Genomic DNA, 7,829 nt, shown 5'->3' on the forward strand with positions numbered 1-7,829 from the left:
TAAAATAATGTTACAAAGGGAGAAATATATGAGAAATTTTGTCGGAGATACATCTATCAAATAAGAAAATAAATTATATTGAAAAAGATTCCCTTTAGGAATGGCAGGCGGGGCGGTGCGGTGCGGGGGCGGGGCGGGTTCTGTCTGGACCCGCGAAATTTAAACCCGCCTGTCCCGCCCCGCCCCGCCCCGCATAGGATTTAAACTCGCATACACCCGCACCGCACTCCACGCGCATTCACCCGCCCTGCCCTGCACCCGCATTTTTTTTTTGCTTAATAAAATTTCTTTTGTTTTTTAGAAAGCTAGACTTAAATCTGATTTTTTTACTACATAGGCCAAACTTTTTACGTGTTTATGTTTTGGAATTACTAATTGGCCATACTTTTATGTTTTGCTAAATTTGTAATAAGTGATTTTATTATTGAATTGAATGGTTACCCCACTCCCTTTTCTCCACACGAGTACTAAATTCTTGACTTAGAAACGTTTAAGTAGTTTGCAATTGTAATTGTTCAATCTCGGACTCAAAAAACATTTGAAGTGACATAAAATCTTATTGAACGCACAACTGCCAAATGTAAAAGCTTCTGACCAGTTTGGCGAACTATTCTGTAGAAAAACTAACCTATCAGCACTTCCAACCCATGACAGAATTTTGACATTATTAAATCTGATGCAGAGTGTAAACAATGCATATGCCAAGCTTACCAGTTTGGAGAAACAAGCTGCACGGTTAGCATGGCATATTGAACGAATTTCAGTGCTTGAAGGAATATCTGCTGCTCTTGTAACGCTAGCTCATATTTTGACAATGCCTCTTCATAAAGCTCATCCTTAAACAATGTATTGCCTTCAACTACTCATGCAAGCACTTAAAGCGGACAAGGCAGTGTAAAACTTCCGATAATTAAAAGCTACCAAAATGCAAATTTCAGACAAAGTTCATACCAAATATGTTTGAAATTCCTACCAAATGCATGTGACATAACTCGATCAAGGAAGGACTCATCTCAATGATAAACAGTCACACTGACAAGACTGTTTCACAAGCCAATGAAAAACTATTTCCCAGGAAAAAGCAAAGCATCTACTAGGCTAAACATTAAGCAAAACAGGTTTAGAAACATCAGAATAAACTCTACATTTATCGACAGAGGTCCCATTCAACACTATGGACCATAGACCATAGTGTTGAAACAAAAACACATCTCAAAAGGCATAGAAGCAGTAGCTTTAACAAACTACAAAGTCTATTAAGCAAGACATCAAGTCTATACTCTAACAAAATCTATCAACAAATGACATTCTCTTCCTCTTCTATCGACCACTTGAATCCGGCTCTTCCTCTTCGTCAAGTAATGTTGGACATGAAACTTTGTCGACCGTTGAAGCCAAACCTAAAAAGAAACATATATAGTATTAAAAATTGAAAATCACTATTAACATTACAAGTCATTGAAAAAATCACTTACCATTTATTTCGTTCCGTAACCAAGTGCGAGCACACATTAAAGCCTCCAAAGTAGTAGGATGAAGTCTACTACGATGCGGACTAATCAATCTCTCACTAGTACTAAATGCAGATTTTGAAGCAACGGTAGAGACAGGAATGGCTAAGAGGTCACGAGCCATTTTTTGTAAAGTAGGAAATTTTAGTCCGTTTGTCTTCCACCAACTTAAAGTGTCAAATGATGGTGTGCGGGGTAGCACATTTTCTTCTAAANCTGAGTTTATAGCCTTAGACAAGGCCGGTGAAGAAGTTGAATGGCTCCGGAATTTCTTGGAAGATATTCCATTTTGGCCAAACCTTTGGCACCTATGTGTATACATTGTGATAGTCAAGCGGTAATAGGCAGGGCAAGGAGCGTTATGTATAACGGAAAATCCCATCACATTCGACGGAGATACAATACCGTTAGACAACTACTCTCTAGTGGTGTTATCACGATTGACTACGTAAAGTCAAGAGATAACGTGTCGGATCCACTTACAAAAGGCCTATCTAGAGAGGCAGTTGAAAGATCATCGAATAGAATGGGGCTAAGGCCTAGGACAAGTCATCATGGCAGTAACTCTACCTAGCAGACTGGAGATCCCAAGAGCTAAGTTCAAAGAGATCAAACAAAGTTATGAATGACGGTTCAACATTGTCAAATAACTCAACCCATTCTCGTGATGAAGACAATGTTCATAAATCAAGGTAAAGCATTAAGGCTTTTTGATGAGTCAATAAAGCTTAAATCTTTTTAATGATTTTCTAAGTCTGGCAGGATATGACCAGATAGTGTATCTATAGGATTACACGTTTAGAAATCACCTATGTGAGTGTTAAGTGTAAGCTGCTTTAAGGGGAATGAAAGTAAAGGCTATTCTCTAAGCACTCATGAAACCAGGCGGTGTTCATGGATGAAACGAACACAACCGTGAGAACCAAAGACGGTTAAGGATTAATTGTGTGACTTATGGTTGTCTAGGTATACACCAAAGTTCGACGGTTCAAAGATATCAAATCTGCCGATTGATCGAGTATATCCGACATAAGTTCACTACGGAAAGTTCAAAGGGAAACCTACTTATCCAGATGCGTTTAATCCTTATTTGTGAATCACACAGTATTTTCATGCATGTTTTTCCTCATATGACCATTCCCCATTCATGTGGGGGACTGTTGTGTTTTTATTAAGGGGTGTGAATAGAAAATTGAGAGGCACCTTTTAGATTGCACCTCTCCATATCACCCTTCCTTTGTCTATAAATTTAGAGGCTTGGCCTCATTTTTCAGACATGAAATGAGACATGAAAAATCTGAAATCTTCTCCCTTTTTTCTACATTGTTGCATTATTTTGTAAATAAACATAAGTGTCAAGTGTGATTTGCTCCGTTTGTTGAGTTCGCTGAAGTTCTGTGATTTGAAGTGCCGCTATCACAGAATAGTTATTCCGTTCCATCCTGGGAGGAATTAATCCCTATACCTTGGGCAACAGTGAGGGGATTAAACTCCTTAAGGACACACTGTGCATTCAGTGAGCTCGAATTATTTTACGGTTTGTTTATTGAACTAACGTTTGTTTACTTTTTTGATCTTGAACACAATATTACCAACAGAATCAATAGGAAAAAGGATTGAAAAGTCGACCAGATAATTCTGTTTTTCTTTTCTTTTTTTTTTTTTTTTTTTTTTTTTTGCAGAATGATATGTTCCACAATATATTGTACAATTTTGTCGAAACTTTATTATAACTTTCTTAACCTTAACAAATTGGGAACAAATTTGCGATTAAATTTCATAGGTAATCATTAAATTAAACTTTGTGTTCATTATCCAAAAGTCATTCAATTTTTGTGTTCATTATCCAACAAAACTGAGAAATATTTTGCTGGATGAAGACTTTGTCATCCTCGGTAGAAAACTAAAATAGAAAAAGAATTCAATCAATGGGTCCTTTTCTTCGTGTTCTTGCTTTGGAGCAATAACTCAATTCAATTGGGAAGGAATTTCCTACTCCCTTCTATTAAAGTTCAAAGAAAACCCAATAATTCCTTCTATCGCATTAAGAAGAATTTTCCTACTAGTGTATACAGTTGACTAGGACACAAATAATTCTATGGAGTAGAGTAGGGGTGGGCATTCGGTACTTCGGTTCGGTATTTAATAATTTCGGTTCGGTATTTCGGTATTCGGTTTATCAATTGTGTATAACAAATACCATACCAAAATATTTCGGTACGGTTCGGTTTTTCTTATTTTGGTTCGGTACGGTTTCGGTTTAACCTAAATATTTTGGTATGGTAGTGACTCTCAACATGTTTTGCGCTAAGCGAGGCGAAGCTCATTGTAGTTCATGATCAGGATTATGGTCAGAGTGGAACCAGAAGAATCGTATTTTCTTGAACTATTTTCTTTTGTTCTTTTGGTTGTCCTCCGTATGCTCTCCCTGTTCATGATCATATTCTTTGTCCCATAACAGCGTCAATGTCTTTCTTTGGATTTCTCTCGTTTGCTGCAGCTTTTTCCTCTTAATTAATCTTCTGTGAGAACTTTGTCCCTTTCTTTAGTTCTTTTATTTGTTATATTGTAAGATTAATAATTTCTATATTGCTCTACTTGTCAAAGGTACAATAATCTCTATTTTGCAGTAAAATGGTGCGCCTCAATTGGCCGCTTGTGCACTTTTCCTGAGATGAACAGCTTGCATTGAACCAACATTTTGAACAAACTTGGAAGTCAAATAACGCAGGACCAATAGAGCTCCTTTGGGGTATCAATCGATATGCCTCCACTTCTGAGATCAGAGAAAAATGGCTCAAATGTTAAAAACCAAAAGAGAAAATGTAACAAACTACATCAGAGTGGAAGAACAGCAGAAGACAAATGCAGAATTAGACTTGTATAAATCGGTATTTCGGTATACCGAAATTTCAGAATTTCAATACCGAGAACCGTACCGAAATACCGAAATACCGAAATTGCAATACCGAATTAGACCGAAATACCGAAAAAAATCGAAACCGAAATACCGAATTAATTCGGTCCGGTTCGGTATTCGGTTTTTCGGATTTTATGCCCACCCCTAGAGTAGAGCCCATCTCACACAAACTTTTCCAATGGCAATATAACTCTTATCTCTTCTAATATATATAAAACTTTGTTGAAAATATCATATAATATTCTCTTGCCACAACCACAATTTTTTCACGTATAGTTTTCTTACTCTTTTAAGAGAATTAATACTGAGTCCATGGCATCTTCTTCTTCTTCTTGATGGAGCTATGATGTTTTCCTAAGCTTTAGAGGTGAAGACACACGGAAAACGTTTACAAGTCACTTATACGAAGTCTTGAATGATAAGGGAATAAAAACCTTTCAAGATGAAAAAAGGCTAGAGTACGGTGCAACCATCCCAGAAGAACTCAGTAAAGCTATAGAAGAGTCTCAATTTGCCATCGTTGTTTTCTCAAAGAATTATGCAACATCGAGGTGGTGTTTGAATGAACTAGTGAAGATCATGGAATGCAAGACTCAATTTAAATAAACTGTTATACCGATATTCTATGATGTGGATCCATCACATGTTCGGAACCAAAAGGAGAGTTTTGCAAAAGCGTTTGAAGAACATGAAACAAAGTATAAGGCTGATGCTGAGGGAATACAAAGATGGAGGATTGCTTTAAATGCAGCGGCCAATCTCAAAGGCTCATGTGATAATCGTGGCAAGTGAGTTAAAAATATATAAGCTGATACTTTGCATTCAAATGAGTTAAACATAATCTTAAATAAATTTTTTAAATTTTCGGAATATATATAGATGGTTCTATCAATTTAATTACAAACTCAATAACATTGTTACGTAGATAAAATTTTAATTAGTTCTTCAAAGAGTTTGATTTATGTGCACACTCCTTGTATATATCACAGTCTTCTTACTTTTGTAGGACTGATGCATACTGTATTCGGCAGATTGTTGACCAAATCTCATCCAAATTATGCAAGATTTCTTTATCTTACTTGCAAAACATTGTTGGAATAGATACTCATTTAGAGAAAATAGAATCCTTACTAGAGATAGAAAACAATGATGTTCGGATTATGGGGATCTGGGGAATGGGGGGAGTCGGTAAAACGACAATAGCAAGAGCTATGTTTGATACTCTTTTAGGAAGAAGGGATAGTTCCTATCAATTTGATGGTGCTTGTTTCCTTAAGGATATTAAAGAAAACAAACGTGGAATGCATTCTTTGCAAAATGCCCTTCTCTCTGAACTTTTAAGGGAAAAAGCTAATTATAATAATGAGGAGGACGGAAAGCACCAGATGGCTAGTAGACTTCGTTCTAAGAAGGTCCTAATTGTGGTTGATGATATAGACAATAAAGATCATTATTTGGAGTATTTAGCAGGTGATCTTGATTGGTTTGGTAATGGTAGTAGAATTATTGTAACAACTAGAGACAAGCATTTGATAAAGAACAATGATGTAATATATGAAGTGACTGCACTACCTGATCATGAATCCATTCAATTGTTCAATCAGCATGCTTTCGGAAAAAAAGTTCCAGATGAGCATTTTAAGAAGCTTTCATTGGAGGTAGTAAATTTTGCTAAAGGCCTTCCTTTAGCCCTCAAAGTGTGGGGTTCTTTGCTGCATAACCTACGACTAACTGAATGGAAAAGTGCTATAGAGCACATGAAAAATAACTCTAATTCTGAAATTATTGAAAAGCTCAAAATTAGTTATGATGGATTAGAGCCCAAACAACAAAAGATGTTTCTAGATATAGCATGCTTCTTGCGAGGGGAAGAAAAATATTACATCCTACAAATTCTTGAGAGTTGTCATATTGGAGCTGAATACGGGTTGCGTATTTTAATTGACAATTCTCTTGTGTTCATCTCTGAATATAATTAGGTTCAAATGCATGACTTAATACAGGATATGGATAAATATATAGTGAATTTTCAAAAAGATCCCGGAGAACGTAGCAGACTATGGCTCGCCGAGGAAGTCGAAGAAGTGATGAGCAACAACACAGTAAGTAGGCTAAATAATGCAATAATATTTAATTTCTAATTTTATATTCCAAAGACTCATAGGGCAGTCAATTCCAGTTATTTGTTCCTCATGCTTCATAGTCTTGCACGTACATCATTTTAGTTGTTTACTTTAGTTAGTAGGAGATATAAAAGTAATATTAATTGCCTCATTAGTAAAAAACATTAATTGCCTAGTTTGTTTAGTAGCCGCTTTAATTTACGTTGCCTAATTCATTTTTCTTATATTTTTTAGCGATGGATTAGACTAGTAGCCACTTAATCTGTTTGATCCAATGTCATTCTTTGGATTAACTTGAAAATTTTATGGTATTTTATTACATAATAACTCAATCATTGATTCACTTTACCATTATTTTTTTTATATAAAGTTACAATTTATTGGTACTGTTTCGGTTACAATTACTTTCCAACATGGAAAGCTTATAGACCAGACTCCAATGAACTTCTAAGAAAAATGTAATAATAGAAAATAAAATTATATAATTAATTGCAAAAAGTATTTTTATGAAGTAACATCAGCATTTCTTAAAAAAATCTAATTAATATTGTATCTTAAACTTTGGCATTGTGAAGAGTGAGAAAGTAGTCATATTATACTTTGTAGACTAATGATCTTCTTACCAGGGGACCATGGCAGTGGAAGCAATTTGGGTTCCTTATAATTTTGGTATACTACGCTTTAGTAATGAGGCCATAAAAAATATATGAAAAGGCTTAGGATATTTAACATAGGGAGGTCGTCGACCCGTTATGCCATTGAGTATCTGCCCAACAACTTGCGTTGTTTTGTCTGGGATGGCTATCCTTGGGAGTCACTGCCATCTATATTTGAACCCAAAATGCTTGTTCACCTTGTTATATATCTGTATTGCTGTAAATTAAATAATAATCTTTCTGAAAATAGAAACAGAAAGTTAGTAGAAATTAAATTTCGAAAACAGTAAACTTCTTCAAAATAAATTCTGGAAAAACGTTATAGGAACAAATCGAGCCCACTGAATACACAGTGTGTCCTTAAGAAAATTATTCCCCTCAAGTACCTGAGGTTTTGGAATATATCCTCCCAGGATAGAACGATTTAACTCACCAGTGTATCGGTACCTAAAACTCTGGTGATCGGCGAATCACTCGATGGTCGTAAAACACACTGGAATATTTTGTACAGAAGAAGAAGAAGATTCAAAAAATTTAGTAAGTAAATACTCTGGGATTTGAAGGTATATTTATAGCCAACTTGGTGATGTTTCTGAAGAGGTTTGCAACCTTTCAGAAT

General features: G+C 35.6%; 1 pseudogene; it reads left to right on the forward strand.

The window, feature by feature from the left end:
- LOC109230341 overlaps window positions 4,744–7,829 on the forward strand; it is a 12,356-nt pseudogene continuing 9,270 nt past the window's right edge.

This window comes from Nicotiana attenuata, chromosome 7 (assembly GCF_001879085.1).
Source record: "Nicotiana attenuata strain UT chromosome 7, NIATTr2, whole genome shotgun sequence".
NCBI classification, from domain to species: domain Eukaryota; kingdom Viridiplantae; phylum Streptophyta; class Magnoliopsida; order Solanales; family Solanaceae; genus Nicotiana; species Nicotiana attenuata.